The sequence below is a fragment of the Lithobates pipiens genome, unplaced genomic scaffold (genome assembly GCF_037356315.1).
Source record: "Lithobates pipiens isolate NorthernLeopardFrog02 unplaced genomic scaffold, aLitPip1_a1.2 Scaffold_16, whole genome shotgun sequence".
In the NCBI taxonomy this organism is placed as follows: Eukaryota; Metazoa; Chordata; class Amphibia; order Anura; family Ranidae; genus Lithobates; species Lithobates pipiens.
This window is the reverse complement of record NW_027507748.1, coordinates 252,296,472-252,323,086: the sequence shown is the minus strand read 5'-3', so window position 1 is coordinate 252,323,086 and position 26,615 is coordinate 252,296,472.

Genomic DNA, 26,615 nt, shown 5'->3' with positions numbered 1-26,615 from the left:
TGTCGGTTGGCTGTGCAGCAAGTGGGGAGATCCTATCTGACATTGTGTCTAGTGCTACAGGGCAACTAAGAAGATGGGACAAGGTTCCACATGTACTGTGTCCCATCAGGAACTGAATAATGTTAAAAAAGTGATAATTCTTATTTACCACTCAGACTGCTCACAGAACACATTACAGTATTTTTGAAAATTGGCAGTATTTAGAGGGCTGTGGTTAATTTATAATTGTTTTTCACAATATGACTCATAGATTTGTTGTAAAATGTATATTTTTCTGCCTGCTCTGTTTCAGTTAGTTTATAACTACCTGGCCCTTTTGACAGGAATATTTATGCCTCACTCCATTTCCTTCTGGCTCCTCCAGGTCTCTCAATGTTTTTTTCCTTTATAAACATTCCCACCTTTAATGGCATTTATCACAAGCCTTTTAACAGTTTTGGTACATGAACCAGATTCAACACATAAAAATATTCTTTGCCTTTTGCGTCATACTTTAAAAATGGAACAGAACCTCTGCTGCAATGTTCTAAATCCTAGATAAAAGGAGCCATGTTTCCAATATATTCTGTGATGAATTATCAGAATTTTTATACTATAAAAATCATAAAGTATGGAAGAAGATGAACCAGCTTTCTGTTTTTAATTGCTGCCTATGACCCCCTTAGGAAGATTTCAACTCAATTCATGCATCTGCAGGACTAGGACAAGGAATTAGAAGAATAAGTATCAACTCTACATAAAGCACAGAGGGTTTCTATTACCCTTCCAGCTGTATCTAATACTAGAAAAAAAAGGGTAGGGTTGGAGTAGGGTTTTAAGGCAGAACTGAAGACTAAAGTAAAATAATCTATGTAATGCAGCAATAAAACGACTTGCCTAAGGCAATGTTTGTTTGCATGATAAAGACAGTAAGGCATCACTACCTTCCTTCCAAACCAAGTTTTTTTTCTAATCTGGTAGTACACTTTTGAACAAATGTAGGTGTCCACATCACACATACATGGATCTTAATCAGCAAAGACAAATAATAGTCAGATGAACAGTTCTGGCACATACAATTAACCATACATACTGTTTTCTTATAACAAATAACATCGGCATATATTTATTAGGTATGAGCTTGATGTTTGAGTCAAATGTAAGTTAGATTTGAACATCAGCTGTTCATTTGTTCATAGCTGTTCGTTTGCAGCAAGTTCGTCCGCTGAAGATCGCCCCATAATGCACTGCGAGATCACAGTGTATTGACATCTGCTGACTGGCCAAACCATGCACCTGACCTGCATGCTTTGGCCAATCATAGCGCAATGTGCTGTGAGAGCCATGATTGGCCAAAGGCAGGGTGCATTTGGCCAATCATGGCCCTGGGGCTAATGCCGCGTACACACAAAGGAATTTTGACCGAAAAAAGCTCTCATGGTTTTTCCGACGGGATTCCGCTCAAGCTGTCTTGCATACACATGGTCACACCAAATTCTGATCGCCAAGAACACGGTGATGTACAACAGGACTAGAAAATGTAAGTTCAATACCCAGTGCGCCACCCTTTGGGCTCCTTCTGCTAATCTCGTGTTTATCTTGTGTTAGTAGAAGGTTAGGCAGACGATTCGCGCTTTTCAGACTTGTGCTTATTCCGATCATTTTACTACTGTTCAGTTGTGCTTGTTGGTTTGTATCTGGTTTTCGGTGCATGTAGTCAGTTCATATCTGTTTTTCAGTGCGTTCTTGTGTGCTCGTTACTGATTTTCAGCCCGCTCTTCACAGGCCTTGCTGTTCTTCAGTGCGTTCAGTTAGTTCGCTCTGACCAGCCGACCATTTTGAAGCCATGTTGCAGTTACGTAGTCATCGTAGAGTTCGTGCTGTGTGGGGGCTTGATGTTGGGGTTCTTACTTTGGCCCAAGCCCAGTCCATGAACAGGGTGGGTAGGAGTTCATGGGCCAAGAATTGGTTACTCCAGCGTAACCAATTCTCTCATATGCCTTTGCTGCAGAAGATCCAGGAGAATAACCCTGATGATTTCAGGAATTTTCCCTGGATGACAGACCCCGTTTTTCACCATTTGTTGGCTTTGCTCACCTCTTATATTAACAGGCAGGACACCTGCATGTGGCAAGCCATCACTCCCAAGCAGAGGCCAGTCACCACGTTGCGGTACTTGGTGATGGGGAGAAGTCTACAGGACCTCAAGTTCTCTACAGGCATCTCCCCCAGGCTCTGGGGATCCTTATTCCAGAGACCTGTTCTGCTATTATTCAGGCCCTGCAGAAGGACTATATTAGGGTCAATATTATCCTTTAACAACACATTATAAGTATTTAATGTATGCTAATGTTTTTTATTTCTTTCATCATTCCATAATTACCCTGATTGTAATATGCTGGGAATGTCCCATTTGTCCTCATGCATGCTGGAGTCTTTTAATGTTCCTTTTTTGGTCTACATGCATATTTGCCTTCACTAACCTCCCCAGCACGCTATCCTGGGCCCATACACACCTAGCCTAGCCACTTAACAATGTATTTTGTCAGCTCAATTGTAGTGCTTTACCCTAAACACCCCCTATAATGTGTACAAATGTTATTGTTGTCCTTAAATTCATGCAGAGTGTCAGAGGCTTTTTTTGGGCTCACAAACTCATTTAGAACCCCCCTAAAATTTTGACAATGGGCCACCAGAGGGGGTGAGGAATCTGATAAGTGGAAGTTACGTTTTTGTCTTTAAATATGCATTAAAATCAATGTTATACAGATGTTGGCCAAGGATGTTTGCATCTAATCTGCTTGCAATGTTTATTTGCAAAATGCCTATTTTTTTCTGTTTTGCCTCCACAGTTTCCTTCAACTCCACAGGAATGGCAGACTGGGTCATCCCACTTTGCCCATCGTTGGGACTTTCGGGCAATAGATGAGAAGCACATCCACATCGTCCCACCACCCCATTCGGGGTCATACTATTTTAACTATAAGGGGTTTCATAGTATCGTGTTGATAGCGGTGGTATTGGTGACATACGAGTTTCTCTATGTGGACGTGGGGAAGAATGGGCGGATGTTGGATGGTGGAGTCTTTTCCCAGACCGAGTTCTACGGATGTCTCTAGAGCGGTGGCTTGAGATTGCCACCTGCAGAAGAGAGCATTGAATGACTTCAGTTTTTATTGCTAATGAAGCATTTGGTCTGGCCAATCACGTGATGAGGCCATTCCCCCAGAGGACCCTCATCCCAGAGAAGAGGGTTTTTAATCACCGGCTGGCCAGAGCCCAAAGAGTCATGGAGAATACCTTTGGGATAATGGCCAGCCGGTTCCGCCTATTTCTAACGGCAATAAACCTGGCGGAGTACAAACTGAACCACGTTTTATGCTGCTGCATCTTGCACAACTTTTTAAAAAGAAATGCTCCAAATTATATAGCCTCAGTTGGGCCTGAGGCTGGACTTTGTGAACCAACACTGACGGCCCTGGAAGCTGTCCGTCCTGGCTTGCCCCCCAAAGCACCTGTGAAGTGCGTGAAAAATATGTAGAATATTTTGTAAATATTTTCAAAAAAAAAAAAAAATTGATATGATAAAATCTTGATTTGGATGTATTGCTTGTGTTTCTTTTATCTGTCTACTATCTCCTAGTGCACTTGTAGTGCCAAGTGGTTTTAACATTATTTAAATAACACCCATTGTCACTGTAAACACCAACTTAAAGCGGGGTTCCACCCTAAAGTGGAACTTCTGCTGATCGGAACCCTCCCCCCCTCCGGTGTCACAATTGGCACCTTACAGGGGGGAGGGGGGTGGAGATACCTGTCAAAGACAGGTATTTACACCCACTTCCGGGCATAGACTCCCGTGGGAGTCTATGTCATTTCCTGTCCTGCCGCGCTGTCTGCTGGGACACACTTGGGTCCCAGTGACAGCGCGGACAATTCCGCGCATGCGCAGTAGGGAACCGGGAAGTGAAGCCGATTCGCTTCACTTCCTGATTCCCTCACCTAGAACGGTGACGGCAGCAGCCGAGAGCCGAGCGATTGATCGGCCTCGGCTGCCGGCATCGCTGGAACCCGGGACAGGTGAGTGTCCATTTATTAAAAGTCAGCAGCTGTAGTATTTATAGCTGCTGGCTTTTAATATTTTTTTTTTAGGTGGAATCCCTCTTTAATACAAAAAGTTATTTAGCATTGAAAGAAGATACACATTGTTGAGTAGAAAGCCTTATACTCCATGCACATTCACATGTGCATTATAACACATTTGGTGGTAAAAAAAAAAAAAAATTTTTGAAAAAATACAGAAACAGGCCTGTTTCCAAACATAACATACACAACTCTGGAACTTACCAAGTTCAACATTGCAAAAATGAAGCAACAATGCAATATCATCTTGCCTTCATCAGATGGGGTGAAGTCACCCCTCTAAAAACCAAATTTAGAAGATGCACACAAATTGTGAGTCAAAATGGGGATTTCCTTTCTGATCCCATACCTAATGTCAACATGTGCTATCTCCCATCATGGGAGATCAGTGAACGTGTTTTGGGGGTGCAACCACTTCCTCTCACCTACTAGAGTTGGGAGGAAGGGGTTGCACCCACAAAACGCGTACATTGAAATCCCCTGATGGCAGATAGCACATTCTGACACACTGTGTGCATCTTCCAAATTTGGCTTTTAAATTGTATTAAAACTTTAGATAAAATTATAAAAAATAAAAAAAAAAACCTTTTTAGGATTTAGATTCGCCCTATGTTGGATTGAATTCATATAATACTTCTGGTATTTGTTCATGATTGAGATAGCCACTTAGCCTCAGTTGAATGAAGCACATGAAAGCTTTGTAATCAGAAGAACAATGGCTTGGCTCAGACCCACCTGCTGTGATATGTGTGATTGCAGGCTTCAAAGGGAATAAGAGTGAGCTAGACGGCTCATCGTTAATAGAGACACTAATCATAGTGGATAATACAGCATGCTTCCTGAAGAATGGGCATACATGTAAAGGATTACCTCTTGGTGAAATCTATTGGATGGAAGGCAAATGGGGGTGGCTACGAGTGGGCGTGTATGTTTGAATGAAAATGCTCACACACAGACAAGGCTCTCTCTGTTTTTCTGCAAGAGCCTGCTGCTGACCTGATGATTTGGCCTACTCCTGGTGATGGCTCTGGCCTAAACCTCATGGTGAAGGCCCTTTCCTGGTCTGAGCCTAGCCAATGCAGCAAAGCCTCACGTAGGACCGTATGATAAGTATCTTTCATATTCTTGTGTTATATGTTCTGATTGTAAGCTTTGTGATATTGTAATGTCTTTTTAATACTTTATGTTAGCTTTCCTAATTTCTTGGGAAATAAATAAGATAGTGTTTTACTAGCAGCAATGTGTGTGTTTTCATAAGTAACTTTATATCAGTGTGCCTAGTAGGGTTTTATAAACTAGATAACTATGGGAAGAGACAAGTTAATAATAGTTTGTAGAGTACATAATGTCCTTCAAATGGCACCCCAGATAGCATGTGGCAATCCTAAAAGCAGCATAGAACTTACAGGACAGAGGTGCTCAGATACAAGGCAGCTGATAATGCCACAATAAGTGTGGTCTTTACTATGGATAGGCAAAAGTTAAATTGTTTTGAATGATATCATGTAAAAGTGGTAAAGAATTAAGAATATTGAATGCTAGAAGAGGGATTTTTTTTTTGTGAGTTGTAAGAGCTAACAATAATTGAGTTTGGTTTAGTACTCAATGCAGTGTTGGAACGTTAGTACAAATAGTGTGTATTGTGTGGATTGTATGGTTGTGAAATGGAACTTGTGTATACATATGTTAGAAAGTATGCCTCTGCCAGTTATCATTCATGTGCAGATGAAACTCTTGAAAGCCAGTATAAGGTTCTATTATCTCAGTGTCAGCAGCATAATAGCAGATTATCGGGCAAACAGCTAAAAAAAGTTAAGAAAGAAAAGTTGGCTAATGAAATTGCAGTTTTGCTCAGAATTAAAGTTATATCTGAGCAAATGGGGGGGGAAGTGGGAAGTAGAGAGGAGGCGTCTGGGTGAGGACATAGCGAAAGTCAGTGAAAACCTTCTAAATATTGCAACAGCCTCCAGTGATGAGATGGATAAATTGCGGGCAAAAGCAGGAGATTTGTCAGAGAGAAACAGTGAGCTACAAGAACAGCTCCACAGGTACAGCATGGACTGTGATATGAAGAGCAAACTTTTAGAGTCATTGCGAATGAAGTTGTCAGAGATGGAGGAGTTGGTTATGTCTTTAGAAAGAGAATTAGCAAATGTACGCTCCCAGCTTCTTACTACAGAGAAAGTTATGGTATCACTCAATGAGCACAAAGGAACATGCCAATTGGCCGATATCTGCACAATCAATGAGGAGAAGGGCCCTGATGAAACACAGTCTGCTATGGCACCTATAGCTTCAAGGCAGAATGAGAATTTGATTACAATCCAAGAAAGACTTACTTTGTGCCAGATTTTGGGTGAATTTAATGCCCTGTAATCACCTATGAGTCTGTCCAATAAATTTGAAGCTCTAGTAGTTAAATTCCATTTGAGTAATGAGGATGCATGCTCTCTTCTGAAAGCATGGCTACCAGGACCCTTGGTAGGCCAGTTATCGGCACAAGTTAATGATAACTTAGCAGATGCAGAGGTGCGGAGGAAAGAGTTGAAGCGTATTGTGGACAGTCGTGATAATGGTATGAGTGATTTGCAACAAATGAAATTTAGGAGAGGAGATGACCCAATTTTGTTCTGCAGTGAGTATCTTGCATTGTATATGAAAGTGTTCAACTGTCCTGACTTATTGGAGGACGATGCAAGTTTCATATACTCAATGGCCAATAAGTGTTATGTAAGCTATCCCACTAGAATGGCTCTAAGGAATGCTAGATCCTACCAAAATTTTGTCAATATCCTCCGAGACTTCTGTCAAGAGTCCAGGGAAAGGGAGTATGGGTCAAAGGCAGATGTATCCGTAATAAGCAGATGTACAGGAAGGCAGAGAAAGTTCAGACATTGTAAATGGAATAGGCATAGACATAGATTTCATAAAGCCCTTAAAATTGCTAGCATTGAACAGGAAACCCCAGAAGTACAGGTATCTACAATGAAAACCCCCACCCAGGACAGGGATAGCGTAACTCAAAGGCCTGATATGAAAGATAGCAGCCAGGACAGATTACACAGTTCTGAAGGAGAGATAAGAAACTACAGTTCACACCCTAAGCACAGCCAGCAACAAGACTGGATGAACATTCCAATATTTGCGCCCTGGGCTAATCTACTTGTATGTTTGGCTTGTATGTAATTGGACACAAATTGCATTAACATTTTTCTTGAGTAATATGGCAAAGTTTACCAATACTACTGCGTAGTATAGAAAGGTATGGCAACTATATTGCAATTAATGGCAAAGGCTTTGGGGACTTAAAAAGTCAATTGTCATGATAATTGTGTGTAATCACTGTCTTTGTGTTCCTTTTCCAGAGACCATGGAAGAAGTTAAACGGCTTTGGTTTCTAACATTTCTGTTTTGTTTGCAGGTCTGTCAAAGTGAGAGCAACAGTGGGAAAATATAGCAGAACAGGGGTTAGGTTATTGTAAATGCATAATCGATTATCACATGGTACCATGAGCTCATTAGTTAGTAATTGTTTGCAAACAATGAAAAATAAATAGTACTAAAGAGTTACAAATGAAGCTACAATGTTGTGATGAGATACATATGCTTTGTTTTTGTTTTTTTGTTTTCCCTTAACTAATTATCTTTCAGATCGGAATGAGCACTCTTCTCAGGAGAAAAGTCAATGGATGTTGTTAACTAAAAGTTGAGTGTTTGTCAGTGTTTTATGGTGGTTGTCTTGTCATGTTGTTTGTGTGATAAGGGCCAGATTTTTAATTTTTTTTTAATTTTTTAGTTTTTCTCTAAATTTTTTGGATATTGGTTTAGTCGTCTATTTTATTTTTGTTTTTGTTCAGGTGGAAAAATTTGTATGTTTAGTCCACCTGAAAGGGGGTTAATTGACGATTCCCTCAGTTAAGCAGCTGGAAACCATTCTAAGCCGATGGAGCCTTGTGTTTTTATTCTTTGTTTTATATTCATTCAGGTGGAAAAGAGTTCCAAAAGTTTTAGGCTTTGTCCACTTGAAAGGGGGTAGTGCATACATCGTAGAGATACAGAAATGCATTGTCTTTTTAGCTTGTTAAATTGAGAATTTTTGAGAGGCAACACTGACATTCAGTTTTAAACATTTTTGATCATACCATGGGGATCCATTTTACAGTGGGTTCAGCCTAAAGAGGTCATGGTTGTTTGGATAGTTTGGTCAGAGTTGCAGAAGCTATAAGTAAACATGGTAAGCGAGCAGATATTGTGGATAAGAATTTGATACTCCTCTTGTTTTTCACTTCCAGAATCCTAGTGGAGCGAGATTGGAGAGGCTTCTGGAACATGGATGACAGATGATCATCTGGTTGGCAGTTTGTCTGTGCCACACCACACCGCAAATTTGTTCTGATAAACATCAGGAGAGGGAAAAAAAAAAACTGAAAGATTCAGATTAATACTTGTTTTTTCTTATGGACAATTTGGTGCTAATGCTGAATCGGAAACAACAGAACTTGTGAAATATTTTTGCTGAAGTCTCTCCTGATGAATGCAAACATGTTATTAATACATGTGCAATGGGTTGAAGGTTGGGGAAGAATTATGACACATCCAATCCGTTAGAACATGAAAATGTAAAATATGTGGGGTTTTTTTGTTGGAAGGAGGAATTGAAAAAAGAAAGGTTTTAATGTATGACATGTATTGATGTAACAGAGTTAATATGGTGCAGGTACCCAGGAGGCAGGCTGACTCTTATGCATAATAAGGTAGCTGTTGGCCAGACTAAAGGGTGCCAGGTGACACATCAATGGGGTGAAAACTTCCTCGTAGGGGTGGTGTCTCAATCCTAGCGGTCCTAGAGAGAAGCTTTCGGTTACTGGACATGCGGGACACCAGAACTAGACATGGGGAAGATACGCCTGGTTGGTGTCTCATCTGAGAGGTTGAAACCTTGCACAGATAATGCCAGTGAATACACACAGGAGCATGCTCTGTTAAAATAAAGGGAACAAACGGCTACCAGGGTACCGTAGGACTTCACCACATGGCGCTGCAACATCTCACGGTGGTTGATAAAAGCCTATCACCCTATATGTGCTGAGTATACACTGAATCAAGTGCGGTCATTGTACCAGTGACTTACTCCCAGAGATGCAATGAAATCCATGCAGGATGCTTATTTCTGAGGAGTAACCCGAAAGAGGAGGGATGTATTCAGCACTATATTGGAGGGGAATAATAGCTGGGATGGGTGTTGTTAATGGAGTGGACATTGGCCTCCTGAGGAACAAACTCACAGCCATAGCTTCAGAGAAGGAGCATGACTTTGTTACCCAGAGAGATTGGTGGCGTCCTTGAAAACATTCAACGAAGTCACAGAAACACCCAGGTTAGAGTGGCTCCGGATCTTGTCAACCATGTTGAAAGGTTGCTAGAGAGTGTGATGGTACAGGACAGAAACCTGTCATTGGCTCTGGCGTGCACCCTGTGGCAGGTGGAAATATCAGCCAACATCAAGCTGATTGTACCGTCTCTGTATGAGGGGCAATGGCCTGATGAGTTAGCATCACCGCTCAGTAAGATTTTGCCAAAACACGTTGCTTACACTAATCCAAAGTAGTGGTCGAATGCCTGTATGGGCTGTACTAAGTTGGATTGTGAAAGGTGTTATGCTGTATATTCCCATACACAGAAGTGCAGACTCGGTCTGTATATTTGGTGGCATCAATGGGCTTACTGACTGGGGATTCTATTTTGTTGCATTTGAGGCTACATCACACATGTGATCGGAGAAGATGGAAGCTTGAGGCAGGTTGATATTTCCCTCTGTCGGAAACATGACCATGATGTCCTTTGTAGTCCAGGTCAATACATGGGGATGCACGAATAATGTTGGGAAGTTATTTCTCTCTGTGTTCTGGATGGAGAGAGCATTGCTGGGAAGGAAGCACCCGGGTATTATTTGGGACGTAGGCGAGTTTGTTTCTTTGTCCTAAAGAATACCGGTGTAGTGTTAGTTATGGAACTAGAGGGATCCTTGAACCTAACCATAGGTAGAGGTGCATGGTACACCATGGGCATGATCTCTGAAATCCAGGCACAGGGGTGGAATTGTGTGGGTTGGGTCATTGTTGTAAATTTATAGGTGTAGTTAAACTTGATATTTATCTAGAAGGGTCTCCCATTTCTTTATGCAAGTTGAGGGACGATTTGACGGTAAGGTCTCTGTGTACAAGTTAGAGACTTTGCGGCCAAGTCAGAGCCCTGCAATACCGTTGCGAGCAAGCCTGCCGAATCCCGACCCATATTTACAGTAAAGGGTTATAGGAGGTTGGGAGCGGGGTGCATAATACATATATATGTATATTTTGTGGTAATAAGTTGATTTATTTTGTGGTATAGTGTGACCTATGGGTATTGTAGGCTAGTTATATGGGCAAGAATGGCCCTCCTCAAGAATCTGTATTTGAAAGCTGGTTGATATGTTACTCTGAATGTGTGCTGGTGAATGAATGGACACCCCTTGCCTGTACTGCATCCTGTCCAGAAGATACAGAATGGTGACATGGAAGCTGTCGCTGAAGAATGGTGATGATGTGTCACTCAGTGGCAAAGCGGCACGTGTTGGGAAGCATCACATGGTAAAACAATTATGGACTGCTCCATAGGACCTGTTTCTGCACATGTTGAAAGCACAGCGCGGTAAGACAATTGTGGACTGTTCTATGGGACATGTATCTGGAGCGCACGGTGAAAACCACCACACGTTACACAAGCTAAGGACTGTGCCACAGGTACTGGTTCGGAAACACATGGGGAGCCACACACGTTAAGACAGTTATGGACTGTTTAATAGGAGCCGTGTCTGAAGAAGGGTGGTATGCGCCTTTCAGGCACAAAGCGGCATTGTTGGATTGAATTCATATAATACTTCTGGTATTTGTTCATGATTGAGATAGCCACTTAGCCTCAGTTGAATGAAGCACATGAAAGCTTTGTAATCAGAAGAACAATGGCTTGGCTCAGACCCACCTGCTGTGATATGTGTGATTGCAGGCTTCAAAGGGAATAAGAGCGAGCTAGACGGTTCATCAAGAGAGCCTTGTCTGTGTGTGAGCATTTTCATTCAAACATACACGCCCACTCGTAGCCACCCCCATTTGCCTTCCATCCAATAGATTTCACCAAGAGGTAATCCTTCACATGTATGCCCATTCTTCAGGAAGCATGCTGTATTATCCATTATGATCAGTGTCTCTATTAACTAGAGACACTGATCATAATGGATAATACAGCATGCTTCCTGAAGAATGGGCATACATGTGAAGGATTACCTCTTGGTGAAATCTATTGGATGGAAGGCAAATGGGGGTGGCTACGAGTGGGCGTGTATGTTTGAATGAAAATGCTCACACACAGACAAGGCTCTCTCTGTTTTGCTGCAAGAGCCTGCTGCTGACCTGATGATTTGGCCTACTCCTGGTGATGGCTCTGGACTAAACCTCATGGTGAAGGCCCTCTCCTGGTCTGAGCCTAGCCAATGCAGCAAAGCCTCACGGAGGACCGTATGATAAGTATCTTTCAAATTCTTGTATTATATGTTCTGATTGTAAGCTTTGTGATATTGTAATGTCTTTTTAATACTTTTTGTTAGCTTTCCTAATTTCTTGGGAAATAAATAAGATAGTGTTTTACTAGCAGCAACGTGTGTGTTTTCGTAAGTAACTTTATATCAGTGTGCCTAGTAGGGTTATATAAACTAGATAACTATGGGAAGTTAATAATAGTTTGTAGAGTACATAATGTCCTTCACCCTAGTACATCAATGTTCTTCAGTCCTTGTTCAACCTCCTTGGTTTTTTCTTTGATAAGGTCTAAATCCCGACTACAACACATTATTTCCTGGATAAGCCGTTGTGCACTGTCACTGGTGAAACGATTCGATTTTGGATCCACAACCTGCACATCACCTAAAATAAAAATACACACCATGTATTATAAATATGCAGGCATACATATATTACCTGAATCCGTGGTGTCAGACACTGACCTGTTGTGGTGCCAATTTCGAGCACTTCTTCCATCTCTACTTCTTCCACATCCTGAGGTACCACAATCCTCTGCTCCCCTTTTTCCTGAGGTGTAGTGTTGCTGGTGTCCTCAGACGGACCGAGTCTTTTCTCCCCTATGAGAATGAAACAAAAGGTATACTTAGCACACAGATATTTTTGGCCAGAAATATGAATGTGAAACATTGCTTAGAAGTGGGGTACAATTGTCTGTTTGGGAAGAGTTTCAAGTTGAAGACATGATTAATTCCCTTAACCAAGCTGGAATACTTACCTTATTTGGACAAGTTTCTCACATGGCGACACCCCAAGTATCCACTGGAGCACCTGTGTGGGTCACCCTAAAAAATGTGCTCTGGTGTCCCACACTAGTGCTGCTGAGTCCAGATGTGTAAACAGCTGCTGAGTGTCCTCTCCTTACATTACACTGAATCAAGTTTGCAATTTATTCTAGTTTAAAACTACATCTATACAACAATGTCCTAAACTTCTTTTAATACAAATTAGCATGACCAAATGTAGTTAACCCTGTATCAGCTAAAAGCATCGTATTTCATTGGCAAACAATGTTTCCTATTAATGATTACTGTGCCCACGAACATGAAAGTAGCCATTTTAAACTACAACAGTATAGAAAAGCACATGGAGCAGCATGCAAGTTAATAATCATAATAGGAACATACGACAAGTACTTACTTTTTTGAAGCACTTTTTTAATCCTTCTGTACTGATCCTGCTCCCTTAATTTGAGGTCTAACCAACGTTTCCTTAATTGCTCCTTGGATCGTTGTATCCCAAAATTACACCGCAGATTTCACCTTTTGTCATGATTTTGGCCTTTTGCAGATTGAGGTTTGGGTACGGTCCATGCTTTCCATCATATTTGGCCCTCTTCAATATGTGGACCATCTCCACCATCTCACCCAAGGACATATTGGAGGCCTCCTCCTGTATTGGGACTTTTCGGCCTCCGGGCTTACCTCCTCCTCGTTACTACTAGTAGTGGTGACTACCTGCTGTGTCTCCGCCATGTTCCTCTCCCACTGCGTCAAAAGAGACGGGGTGTGGAATCTTCAAGAAAGAACGTCAGGGGTGGGCAACGCGGGTGGGGTTTCATGCATGCGCAGTGTTAATGAAGTTAACACGCATGTGTTGTATGTACGTTCGGTGTGCTGAGGAAGGAGGGCGGACATTCTAACGAAGGTAACATCTTAGCTTTGGTACATCAGTGGCCTATACTGATTCTAGATTGAGGCCTATATTGGGATAAGATTAGGAGAGTTTAGCCTGATATTTTGTGTTTTTGTGTTTTATCTTGCAAAAAATATGAAACAATTCAAAGACCCTGAATTCATAGGCCGCTTCATAGACAAATACAGGGATGCGAAATTTGTGGGAGGTTAAAAACCCCTTATATCGAAATAAACCAGCTAGGAAGGCATCATTGGAGAAACTGCTGGAATATGTGAAGACGCAGGTCCCCTACGTAGACATCGAGTTTGTGGATAGGAAAATTGGCAGCTTGGGAAGCACATATAGGAAGGCGCTTAATAAGGTCCAGGCTTCCATGAGATCAGGAGCTGCAGCAGAGGATGTGTATGTACCCAGTCTGTGGTACTACAGCAGGATGCAGTTACTGGAAGACCAGATGGAAGCCAGGGAATCACTTTCTACACTTCCGTCCACCCTTCCCTCAACCCCAGCTGAGGCTTCCGAGGACCAACCTGGGCCTTCCATCCTGGAAGAAGTTGAGGAGCCCAGCTGGAGCCAGGTATAGTATTTTTTAACATATTTATTGTCTGAAAATTATTGTTAACTAGATGTTATTATTGCTAACAAATAAATGATTTAACAAAAAGTGTTTGACATATCAATTGTCAGTAAGGGCCAAAAATGAGTGTGACAAGAATGAAAAATGCTGGGGTCAGAATGATAGTCTTTTCTGTTTATTAACATTCAATTTTCAACAGTCATGAGCTGAAAATTGGGTGTGATTGGTGAACCAAAAACTAAAAGTATGTCCCATTTTCATACACAGGAAGACCTCAGCCAGGACGAGTCTCTGGAATGTAGCAGACAGGAGGATGCGGGGGTAAGTGTCAGCCAGGAGGATGCAGGGGTAAGTGGCAGCCAGGCCCTGTAGCCTCACCTGCCTCCCTTCTGCCTTCCAACAAAAAGGCCCAGGAAAGAGAGTAACGTGGAGGAGGCAGCACTGGGCCTCATTAAAAATGCTAATGCAGCCCTGAAAAGCCCCCCCCCCCCTTATGCTGAAGAGGCCTATGGCTGCTAAATTGCAGAAAATGGAGGAGGGCCAACGCCTCAGGTGTCTGCTCGCCAATCCTCCTCCTGCCACAAGTCCACCTCCAGAGGCCACAGCCTCCAAGGAAGGCTGCAGGGAAGACAAGAAAGTGATGGCCTGGGTTCAGTCTGGTCTGAAAGAAGACACAGGTTGTTGTAGTACCACAGCCTGGGGACATATATGTCACCTGCAGCTGTTCGTGATCTCTGGGAGTCCTAAACCAGATTGTGCTCCCCATTATATGAAGCTACCAATTTTATTTTCCAAATAGTTGATGTGCGCCCTGGGGTAGAAAGGCTTTGCAAATTCCAGCAGTTTCTCCAGCATTGCCTTCTTTATTTTATCAACCAGAATAAATGGAGTTTTTTTTCTGAAAATACTTGCCTATGTGTTTTTCTTCAAATAGGACAGTGTTTGTGAGTAGACAGGTACATTTCAAAAATACAATGTCAAATTAACAAGCGATACCAACCAACCTCCTTGAGCTTTAAAAATACAAGATAATAATGTTGTTGTGTAAACCTGACAGAAAAAAAAATGATGGAGATGGCTAGAAAATAATTTAAAAATATTGCAAAAAAAAAAAAGGAGTTCTTGATTAAAAAAAAAGGACAATAAAAAAAATCCAAATATTATTATGGCGATCTGGCTTTAAAAAAAAAAGATTATTCATGAGATGACAAGAAATAATAAAGAAAGAAGTTTGTGAGAATATGAGCAGCAAAACAACTTAATTATTCTAGCATTCTAAACAAGAAGAGAATGTTCTGCATTAAACTATTTAAAAAAATTCAGTGTGACGAATGTGCTATGTTCTGTTATGAACGGTAATTTTACCAGACCGATTGCTTCCGTCTCGTACTTGAATCTGAGCATGTGTGAGTTTTTGCGCGTCAGAATTGCATACACACAAACACATTTTTGGATAGTAACTTTTTCCGACCAAAAAATTGAGAACCTGCTCTCAATCTTTTGCTGGCTGGAATTTGGCCAGCAAAAGTCCAATGGAGCATAAACAAGATCGCTTTTTCCAGCCAAAACCTATCATCAGTCTTTTGCTGTCTGAATTACCGATTATGTGTACGGGCATGAGTCTAAACCCCACACAATATAAGGCTGCTGCTTACACAGTGGCCGTATATAGTGAATAAATGGAGATTAGGCAGGTAGTTAGTGTGGTGCAGTCAGTCAGTGTAGTATATATAATACAGTTCAGAGTATATAGGAATGGACTGTGACGTCATGGGCAGTGGAGAAGGGCAGCTGCAGCCAGGAGGGCTGGCAGGGCCGAAGATGATTTACTGGGCTCGGAGCTGCATGTTTGACAGCTTGCACCAGAGACTTTGTTTTGCTACACTATAGAGGCCCGCGGTCCTTGCCTGTAAAGGGCAATCGCTAATGCCTTGCGGAGCCAGTGTCAGGTCTATCTACTTTGTGCTAGCTGTGCCTGAACATAAGAGTGAGAGTGATGTGCAGGAGGAGAGAGAGGAGTGAACATTAGAGAGGAAACGATGTGCAGGAGGAGAGGGGAATGAACATTAGAGAGTAAGCGATGTGCAGAAGGAGAGAGGCGTGAACATTAGAGAGGAAGCAATGTGCTGGAGGAGAGAGGAATTAACATTAGAAAAGAAGTGGTGTGCAGGAGGAGAAATGAAGTGTATATACCTGAGAGTATATAGTTGTCCCAGCAAGTTATGCAAAATTCCATTGGGCATCCCAAACTTTCTATACCCCATCCAAGTTCAAATCCCTCAATAAAACATAAAAAGAAGCACATGGACTGTTTTCTGTCTTGGAGTGTATGAGAGGTAAACGCTGGGCCAGGCAGGGTGACAGGTGGTCCACAACACTTACCAGCCCCTATGGGGGTACTGCTACATATATAGGAGGGTATATAGTGCCATCAGTTTAAAATATAAATATATATATTTATATATATATAAAACAGTGGAGAGCATATAGTGCAGTCTGTGTAGTATATGTAATACAGTTCAGAATATATAGTGCAGTCCCTGTATTATATATAATACAGTGGAGAGTATATAGTGCCGTCAGTGTAATATATATAATAGATTGTGTTTTTTTTTACTTTCTTGACACTTTTTTTGGTGACTGGGTAGGGGTACAATATATCCGATACCCATTCACATGGGGGGCAGGGTCTGGGGGGCCCCCTTTCAGATTCTGATAAGCCCCCCACCCGCAGACCCCGACAACACAGCCCAGGGTTATCGGGAAGAGACTCTTGACCCCATCCACTTTGGGACAAGGTGCCTTGGGGTGGGGGGGCGCAGAGCCCCCCTGCCTCAAAGCACCCACCTCCCATGTTGAGGGAATGTGGTCTGGTATGGTTCAGGAGGGAGGAGGGGGGGCGCTCACTCCCCTCCCTTTACTGACCTCTGGGCTGCATGCTCGGATAAGGGTCTGGTATGGAATATGGGGGGACACCATGGCAATTTTTTAAAACATTTTGGCATGGAGTTTCCCTTAAAATCCATACCAGACCCAAGGAGCCTGGTATGGACTTGGGGTGGCCCATGATGGTTTCTTACATTACATTACAGCCGTGAGCAAGTTTAGATTTGATCTTTCCTTTAGAAATGTAATTATTGTTGCGGCATGATCTACACATCACACATATGCGTCACTTTACAGGCAGACTAAGGGGACCCCCTAGGCACAATATTTAAAGGAATATTTCATTTTTATAATTCCACTTTAAGCATTAATAAAATCGCTGCTCCTGAAAAAACGGTCGTTTTAAAAAAAAAATGTTGCATTGATACATGTCCCCTAGGGCAGTACTCGGGTCTCCATACACTTTTTATGGCAATAACTTGCATATAAGCCTTTAAAATTAGGATGTTTGCTAGAACTTTTTGCCTGTTCTAGGTGTTCTGGTGTGAACCGAACTGGGGGGTGTTCGATCCATCCCTAATAACTATATATAACTTCATATGGCAAGGTATATGACATATCAAGACATAAATGTATAACATCCGGCACCCAGCTGGAAAATTGCCAATATGGTATAAAGCGGACAGCCTGGATGACTACATCAGTCTAGGTCCATATACTGTATGCAGATAACCCTTGAAAACTATGTTGTTTATACCTGCAGGAGCGTATGAAGAATTGGTTGAGGGAAAGCAGGTCCTCGAGTGTCTAACCAAGGTTGTCAAGCAGAGTACCCTGCCTACAACCGACCATCAGCAGAGTGCCTGTCACACATCCTCCCATCCGAGAGCAGCGGTGAGCTCTACCTGTCTGATTCAGTGTACGAACAGGTCGAATGTAGCAGATCAGTGACTGGATCGGAGGAGGAAAGGAATCCTCCTAAAAGGATAAGGTGCTCTAAAAAACAGGCAGCCACCAGCAGTGCCATACACCCCAATGGTCAACTGGCAAACACCAACAGGGCTAGACTACCAGCACTGGAATATCGCACCAGAATTAGGGTCATACAACTCACCCATTATGGCTGTTTCCTAACTCGGGATCAGCAAGCATTCCCCCTTTCACCACACAGCCAGGTGTGCAGGCCAACAATGAAAGTATTTCAGAAATTTATTTTTTTACATTTATTTTTGCCTTACAGTTTACTTCAGTTTATTGTGGACCAGACTAACCTTTTTGCTCAACAATATATTGCAAACAACCCCAATTCATACCATGGCCATCCGTTTGAATGGAGACTGTGACAGACCCAACTGGGACAGGGGCTTTTGGAGGGGACTGCAAGGTAGCCTACTCACTATGGGTACTGGCATTGAGGGGGCTCTATTCTTTGGGAGGTGTGTGCCTGGAGGAACTTTTGGAGTAGTTTTGATTCAGGTCCATGTCTCCCCAAAACACACAGACTCTGGGAACCTAAGACCTGGATACAGATTTGGGGCCTCTGTGCCCAAATCAGCAGTGACTGTTTTAAACCCACCTAGAGACTTTAAGCAGAAGATTATAATCAGCTTAAAACAATCTGATGCTGAGGTCTCCTGCTGCTATGTGAATGTGCCATCAGAAGTGGGTGGGGTCATCTGAGTACATTACCGGGTGGCCCGAATCACGATGCGCCACTTTACAGGCAGACTAAAGGACCCCAGGTACAATATTTAAAGGAATATTTAATTTTTATTGTTTCATTTTAACCACTTCCCACCCGGCCAATGCACATATACGGCCGGGTGGGAGCCGTCTACTCCTGATAGGACGTTCAGGAACGTCCATCAGGAGGAGCGGGATCGCGCGCGCGCGTGCCCGCGCAGCGGCGCGATCCCGATGCGCCCGTATCACCGGGACACGGCGCATCTCAGATCGGCAGGAGGGCTCTGTGATTGACCCTCCTGATCACATGACGGCCGTGTCCAATTACGGCCGTCATGTGATGTAAACAAACAGCCGGTTGCTAGGCAATCGGCTCCTCCTCTCCTCACACAGAAGTCATCGCTGAGGAGAGGAGAGCAGATTGCTGCAGCCGGCTGATGATCAGTGAGTATGAGCTGTTTTTTACAGCTTTTTACTCACTGATCTTCAGTCTAGTGTACACACACAACACACCACACAGTGTAAACACAGTCCCCACATATGTCCCCATAACACACATGTCCCCAAAACATACATGTCCCCAAAAAATAAAAACACATGTCCCTAATAATAAAAACATGTCCCCCACATATGTCCCACTAAAATCACTTGTCCCAATGATTATCTGCACACATATGTACGTGATCACCTGCACACATATGTACATGATCATTTGCGTACATATGTCCGTGATCACACAAACCAATTATTATACACTTAACGGAATTTTTTTTACCAAAAACATGTAGCAGAATACATTTTGGCTTAAATTTATGACAAAATTTGATTTTATTGGATTTCTTTTAAAATAGAAAAAAGAAAATATTGTTTTTTTTCCAAATTTCCGCTTTTTTGCGCTTATATCGCAAAAAATAAAAAACGGAGTCGTGAATAAATACCACCAAAATAAAGCTCTATTTGTGCGAACAAAATGATAAAAATTTCATTTGGGTACAGTGTAGCATGACCGGGCAATTGTCACTGAAAGCGCTAGAGCGATGAAAGCTGAAAATTGGGCTGGGAAGGAAGGGGGCGAAAGTGCCCTGTATTGTAGTGGTTAAGCATCATTAAAATCACTGCTCCTTTAAAAACTATTGTTTTAGAAACTTTTTTTCTCTTTCGTTCACTGACTGATACAGCTCCATTATTCTTGACCATAGGGTTGTTACGCCACCTTCAGGAGAGGAGACATGTTACACATGTACAAAAACAGAACTTTCTAGTTCAGCTAGACATGTGCAGAATAAAATATTTCATTTCAGAATTTCGTTTTCATCCGAAAAATTCATTTATTTAGTTACTCCCGAAATTCGTTTTTATTTATTTCGTTTTTTGTTCAAAAATTGCATTCGTCCAAAAATCCACATGAATTACGGTCGAATCTGTCTTTGAAGGCTTATGGTGTCTCTGTCGAATGTATAAAGAACATTCGACGCAGCTAGTATATAGCATACTTCGTGTGAACTTTAGAACCCTATTAAAGTCTATGGGACTCCAACGTTCCAAATCTAAAGTGCTAATTTTAAAGGCTAATTTGCAAGTTACTGTCCTAAAAAGTGTTTGGGGACCAGGGTCCTGCCCCAGGGGACATGTATCAATGCAAAAAAAAGTTTTAAAAATGGCCGTTTTTTCGGGAGCAGTGATTTTAATAATGATTAAAGTGAAACAATAAAAGTGTAATATTCCTTTAAATTTCGTAGAGGGGGGTGGTGTCTATAGTATGCCTGTGAAGGGGCGCATGTTTCTGGTGCTTAGACCTGTCCCTGCACAAAGTGTCATTTATGCAGGAAAAAAAGTCCTTTAAAATCACTCGCAGCTATTATGAATTGTCGGCTCTGTAATACAGAGAACACTCATTGAAAGTCATTGATAAAAAAATAAAATAAAAAAAAAAGCGTGGGAGTCCCCGAAATTCAATTACCAGGCCCTTCAGGTCTGGTATGGATATTAAGGGAAACCCTGCGTCAAATTTTAAAAAAATTGACGTGGGGTCCCCCTAAAAATCCACACCAGACCCTTTATCCGAGCACGCAACCTGGCAGGCCGCAGGAAAAGAGGGGGGATGAGAGAGCGGCCCCCCCTCCCTCCTGAACTGTACCAGGCCACATGCCCTCAACATTGGGAGGATGCTTTGGGGGTCCGTGACCCCTCAAAGCACCTTGTCCCCATGTTGATGTGGAGAAGGGCCTCATCCCCACAACCGTGGCCGGTGGTTGTGGGGGTCTGCGGGCAGGGGGCTTATCAGAATCTGGAAGCCCCCTTTAACAAGGGGACCCCCAGATCCCCCCTGTTTGAAATGGTAAGGGGGTACAAAAGTACCCCTACCATTTCACAAAGAAAGTGTAAAAAATAGTTAAATAAGACAAACACACTTTTGAAACATTCCTTTATTAAAAATAAAAAAAAATTAAAAAAAGATTCCAGCGGTGGTAATCCACTCTTACTATCCAGCGACGGACGATCATCTCTCCGGGGTCCAGCGACGGCTGGTCTTAATCATCGCAGCGAATCCATCCATCTTCTGTCTCCACGGAGGAGACACTGCGGGATCCCGGCGGCCTGACGTTTGTTATATGCGGGGGGCGGGACCACCCGTCACCTGACCCCGCCCCCTCTGAAGCAAGGGGAAACCCGGGTTTCCCCGTGACGTATGGTGACCCCGCCCCCTCTGATGTAACGGAAACCTGCCTGTGTTACATCAGAGGGGGGCTGGGTCACCCATACGTCACGGGGGAAACCCGGGTTTCCCCTTGCGTCAGAGGGGGGCAGGGTCAGGTGACGGCTGGCCCCGCCCTCCGCATATAACAAACGTCAGGCCGCCGGAATCCCCGCAGTGTCTCCTCCGTGGAGACAGAAGATGGATGGATTCACTGCGCTGGATCAGATCATCCATCGCTGGACCCCAGAGATCCGTCGCTGGATAGCAAGAGTGGATTACCACCGCTGGAATCTTTTTTTTATTTTTAATAAAGGAATTTTTCAAAAGTGTGTTTGTTTTATTTAACAATTTTTTACACTTTCTTTGTGAAATGGTAGGGGTACTTTAGTACCCCCTTACCATTTCAAATGGGGGGGAGGGATCTGGGGGTCCCCGGATGTGGGGATGAGGCCCTTCTCCACATCAACACGGGGACAAGGTGCTTTGAGGGGTCATGGACTCCCAAAGCATCCTCCCAATGTTGAGGACATGTGGCCTGGTACGGTTCAGGAGGGAGGGGGGGGCGCTCTCTCGTCCCCCCCTCTTTTCCTGCGGCCTGCCAGGTTGGGTGCTCGGATAAAGGGTCTGGTGTGGATTTTTAGGGGGACTCCCACGTCAATTTTTTTTAAGTTTGACGTAGGGTTCCCCTTAATATCCATACCAGACCTGAAGGGCCTGGTAATTGAATTTGGGGGACTCCCACGCTTTTTTTATTTTTTTTATTTATTTATTTATTTATTTATTTTATCAATGACTTTCAATGAGTGTTCTCTGTATTACGGAGCCGACAATTCATAATAGCTGCGAGTGATTTTAAAGGACTTTTTTTCCTGCATAAATGACACTTTGTGCAGGGACAGTTCTAAGCACCAGAAACATGCGCCCCTTCACAGGCATACTATAGACACCCCCCCCCCCCTACGAAATTTAAAGGAATATTACACTTTTATTGTTTCACTTTAATCATTATTAAAATCACTGCTCCCGAAAAAAAATTCAGTTTTTAAAACTTTTTTTTGCATTGATACACGTCCCCTGGGGCAGGACCTGGGTCCCCAAACACTTTTTAGGACAGTAGCTTGCAGAATCTTTTCTCTCTGTCAAATCTTTTTTCTCTGTCGAATATTTTCTCTATATAATCTTGTACTTAACTAATAGAGGTAAGGTTAGGCACATTCGACCACAGGTTCTATAGACACAGATTGTTATTGTCAGAGTCACGTCGAATCTCCTATTCTATATCGATCTGTTGTAACAACTAAAACTAAAATAAAGTATTTATTTATGTTGGATCTTTAGTTTTTCTGTGCTTTCGTTATCGTCTGTCAAAACGAAAACTAAAATAGCTGAAATTCGGACGAAAATGCATTCGGAAGAAAACGTATGCACATGTCTACTTCCTGCAGCTTCAGTTTTTTTCTGCCTAGTGAAGGAGATGGACCTACGGACCCGGCTTTTTTTTGCGCAAGATTAAGATCCTGTGATCTACTATCAACAGCCCGCTGAGTGACAGGCTGGATACCCTTAACCTTGTAGTCTCCCCAGCCTGGCCATTGAGCGTGTGCAGACCATAGCTACGTGCTGGGTCGGCCATGACAAGCCCCTCAGGCTCCAGGGGCGGCTGGTGAGCGCAACACTCCGGGGCACACATATGACCGGCTACTAATGTCTGAGTCACAGTGTGCCACGGCCAGCAGCCACCCCTTACTCTTCGGGAGTGGGTCTGTGATGGAATGTCCCCAGCTGGTCTGGATGGTAAGTACAGCTCTCCCTGCCTCGTGGGGCTGAGCAGCTGGGCATTCCCTGGGAGGTCAATTCAGGGGTCCCTCTCCTCCCTCTCTTCTCTCCCTGTCTCCCCTCCCCCCCGTGGGGGATGCTGCATGGGCTGCTGAGTGGTGTGTGTGCCATATAGATAGTGGTCTCCTGGGGGGCTCTCACCTTGGGTGGGGGGCTGCGCTGGGTGGCTGTGTTCCTAGGTGTCTGTCGTCTCCCCACTGGGTGTCTGGAGGTCTGCACCTGCTGATTGCCATAGCGCTGTTCTGCCGCCATTTTCTCTGTCTTTTTTCACTGTCCTTCTCTGTGTACAGTTGTTTGGCGCCCATGTTTGGTTTGACTCAGTGGAAAGCATGGTCAGGAACCATTTTACTGTAGTACGGTGGCCATTTTTCCTGTGATTATGTCCATTATACTGGACACCCGGCGGCCATTTTGTTGTAGCCCAGCAAGGTTTTTATTCTCAGCGCTGGTCCCTGAGGCTCAGAACGGCATGTTTTTTTTCACTCAGACACCTGGGAGCTGACACAGGCACTAGTAGCTGAACGGCGTAAAACTTGGTCAGGGTGGTGAGTCCTGCAGTGGGGGCCCCTCAGCCTGCAGCAGTTAGGAGGGTGGGACTGTACACCTGTCCTAAGTCCCCAACAGGTGGCAGACAGTGTGAATCAGTATGGCTTCAGAAACTGGTGTTTCTTCCCCCAAACTCCCGGCAATTGCAACTGGCTTGTCTGTAAACAGTGCAGTGCCTCCTGACGCAGTTTCAGTGGTCCTTGATCTTGACGTTCGTTGCCAGGATGGAGGAGGTGCATGGGCGCAAAGGTGTTAAAAAGCAGCCCCTGCTCCCCGTCCTCTGGGGAGAGCTCTGACGCAGACTCAGGCCCCACTGAGGCCGGTGGCCCCTGCTCTGTCATTTCAGATGACGCTGACCAGGACCGATTGGACAGTGAGGATGATTCCGCGTCCAGGTCCGCGCATGACAAAGCGCTAGTTGGAGCACTTATCACAGCTGTGCATGATACCCTGAAGATTCAGGATACAGCAGATCCCTCTGCTGATGTAGCGGTCCCTTTTGGGTCCCATAAGCCAGCCCGTACACCTAAGGTGTTTCTGTATCTGACTTATTTCGATAAGTTCATATGCAAGGAATGGGGTAGACCGTAACAGACCTTTTCGGTCCCAAAAAGTATGGCAGTGCGTTACCCCTTTGAGGAGAGATCTTAAAATATGGTCGGCTCCTCCGGTCATGGACCCCCTAGTTTTCAGGTTAGAAAAAGTAACCACGATCCTGGTAGAGGGGACTCCTGTGTTTAAAGACCCCGCGGACAGGAAGGCCGAGGCAGTAGCTTGTTCCTTGTTTACAGTTGTGGGGTCAGCAATGCGACCAGTACTGGCCTCTGCACTTCACACAGACCCTTACTGAGTGGGCTAAACTTTTGCACCACAAACTGGGGGAGCAACAGGCTTCTCCTGTCTGCGTGGAACTAGCAGACCAGTTAGTTAGACCGCTCTCATTACATCAGAGAGAGTGGAGCTGAACAGATTACAGATCCAGCCAGAGTTCAGTTTTATGGAAGCAAATGGCCAAAATAGAATCTTCTGTGATTGGACTCTTCACCTTTCTAGAACTATTTTCAGGTCATTGTCGGGAAGTACAAACAATGTGATTGGAGGATGTATGGGCAGATCTAACACGTGAAACCAGAACACAGGCTTCCCTGCTGCCTCCTCTCTCCAACAGGTACGAGAACGCTTTACAGCTGCTGGACGACTCTACACTACTCTCTACCACCGCACCGAGGATGGACACATGCCACAGATGAGGACTCCTGATTTTATCATGTTTTGTAACACTCAATCTTCATCTATCTCTTTCATGCTATCCGTATATGCCAACGAGTTTTTGGTTCATGCAAGATGATTTGGAGAGTGCTGGGTATACCACCTATGGTTTGGGAATTGTGCAATAAGATTGTGCAATAAGAAGACCAGTAGTAGTATCTGAGGGTCCAGAAGATATTTTATCAACACCTGCCTTCTGTGATCCTCTGTAATGGGGGGTCATAGAGTTCCGGTAAGAAGTGAATCTTCACACACTGGTGGTGGACTGGGTACATTTCACAGTTTGAAGACTGAATTTGTTTTCTATATTGATGGACTTTGATATTTAATTTATTACTCATAGTTTGCACGGCTGTAGGTTTTAAGTTCACATTCATGTATCTGTATTTATTTTGTGGGCTTAATTTTTAGACACTTTGTTTTTATTAACTTGTCTTCCATTATTAATTTTGTGAGGGCTCTTAATTATTATTTAATGTTAATACTATCACTAGTATATGGATGCTATATTTATTATTTATGTTTGATTATTTATCATTTGTACATTCATTTTTTGCACATCAGAAGTGTGCTCCTCCTTTTTGGGACGGTTACCGTGACTCTGATCAATGGTGATGTCACAGACACATTTGTGATATTGGCGTGTTATTTGTGTAGCGCAACTTATTTGTTCTTTTATTTTTGTACTATAGTTATGTTCTATAGCAAAGTTGCAGCTTCCAACAGGCTTGTATAGGAATTATTTTTCCATAGTTATGTATATGTATTGTGAGCATATTTATATACCGTAGCGCAGTTTCTTTTCTATTTTTCCAGTTAGTGCAAGGCCTTAAGTACGTTTGTGATGTGGCCCTGGATACCCTCCCTCTGTTATCCAGAGCTTCAGTGTCAGCAGTGGTGCTGAGGCACCTGATTTGGCTAAAATGCTGGTCTGCGGACCAGGCATCTAAAAAAGCCCTGACTGATCTACCTTTCCTTGTTGAGCGGCTCTTTGGAGCCTTGTTGGATGACATCATTAAGAATTCCACAGGTGGGAAGAGTACCTTACTCCCATAAACCACTTTCCACACATGAACGGCTTTTTCGGGGCTTCGGCTAAATGTCCCCAGCCTGACAGGATGACCTCTGATGGTAAAAAGTGTCCCTGGAACCACAAGCCTGTGAGCAAACGTGCTACCTCATGAAGGTTTGCACTCGCCTGTCTCACGGGGGGGGGGGTCGCCTTCGGGAGTTTGTAGCTCAGTGGGCCTCTCGGCTGTCCAACCAATGGGTCAGCGAACTGATTTTCTCTGGCTGCAAGATAGAGTTCCCCTCTTGGCCACCAAACAGATTCTTCCCTTCCAGCAAACCCTTACTCCCGGCTCACTGGGAGGCCCTCATGGGGGCGGTAAGGGACCTGCTAAGTCAGGGGTTCTACTCCAATTTGTTTGTAGTCCCAAAAAAGGAAGGGGTATGTCCAATCTTGGACCCGAAAACCCTCAATTGCTTTGTGAAAGTACAGAGGTTCAGAATGGAATTAGTTTGCTCAGTAGTCGCTGCACTCCATCAAGGAGACTCCCTGGCGTCTTTGGACATCCAGGATGCGTACCTGCACATACGGCATCAGAGGTTTCTGCTATTCACAGTTGGGGATGCCCAGTACCAGTTTGTGGCTCTCCCTTTTGGCTTGTCATCAGCAACCCGAGTCTTTACCAAGGTATTGGCTCCAATTTTGGCGTTGTTGCGACAACGTAGGATCACGATCGTA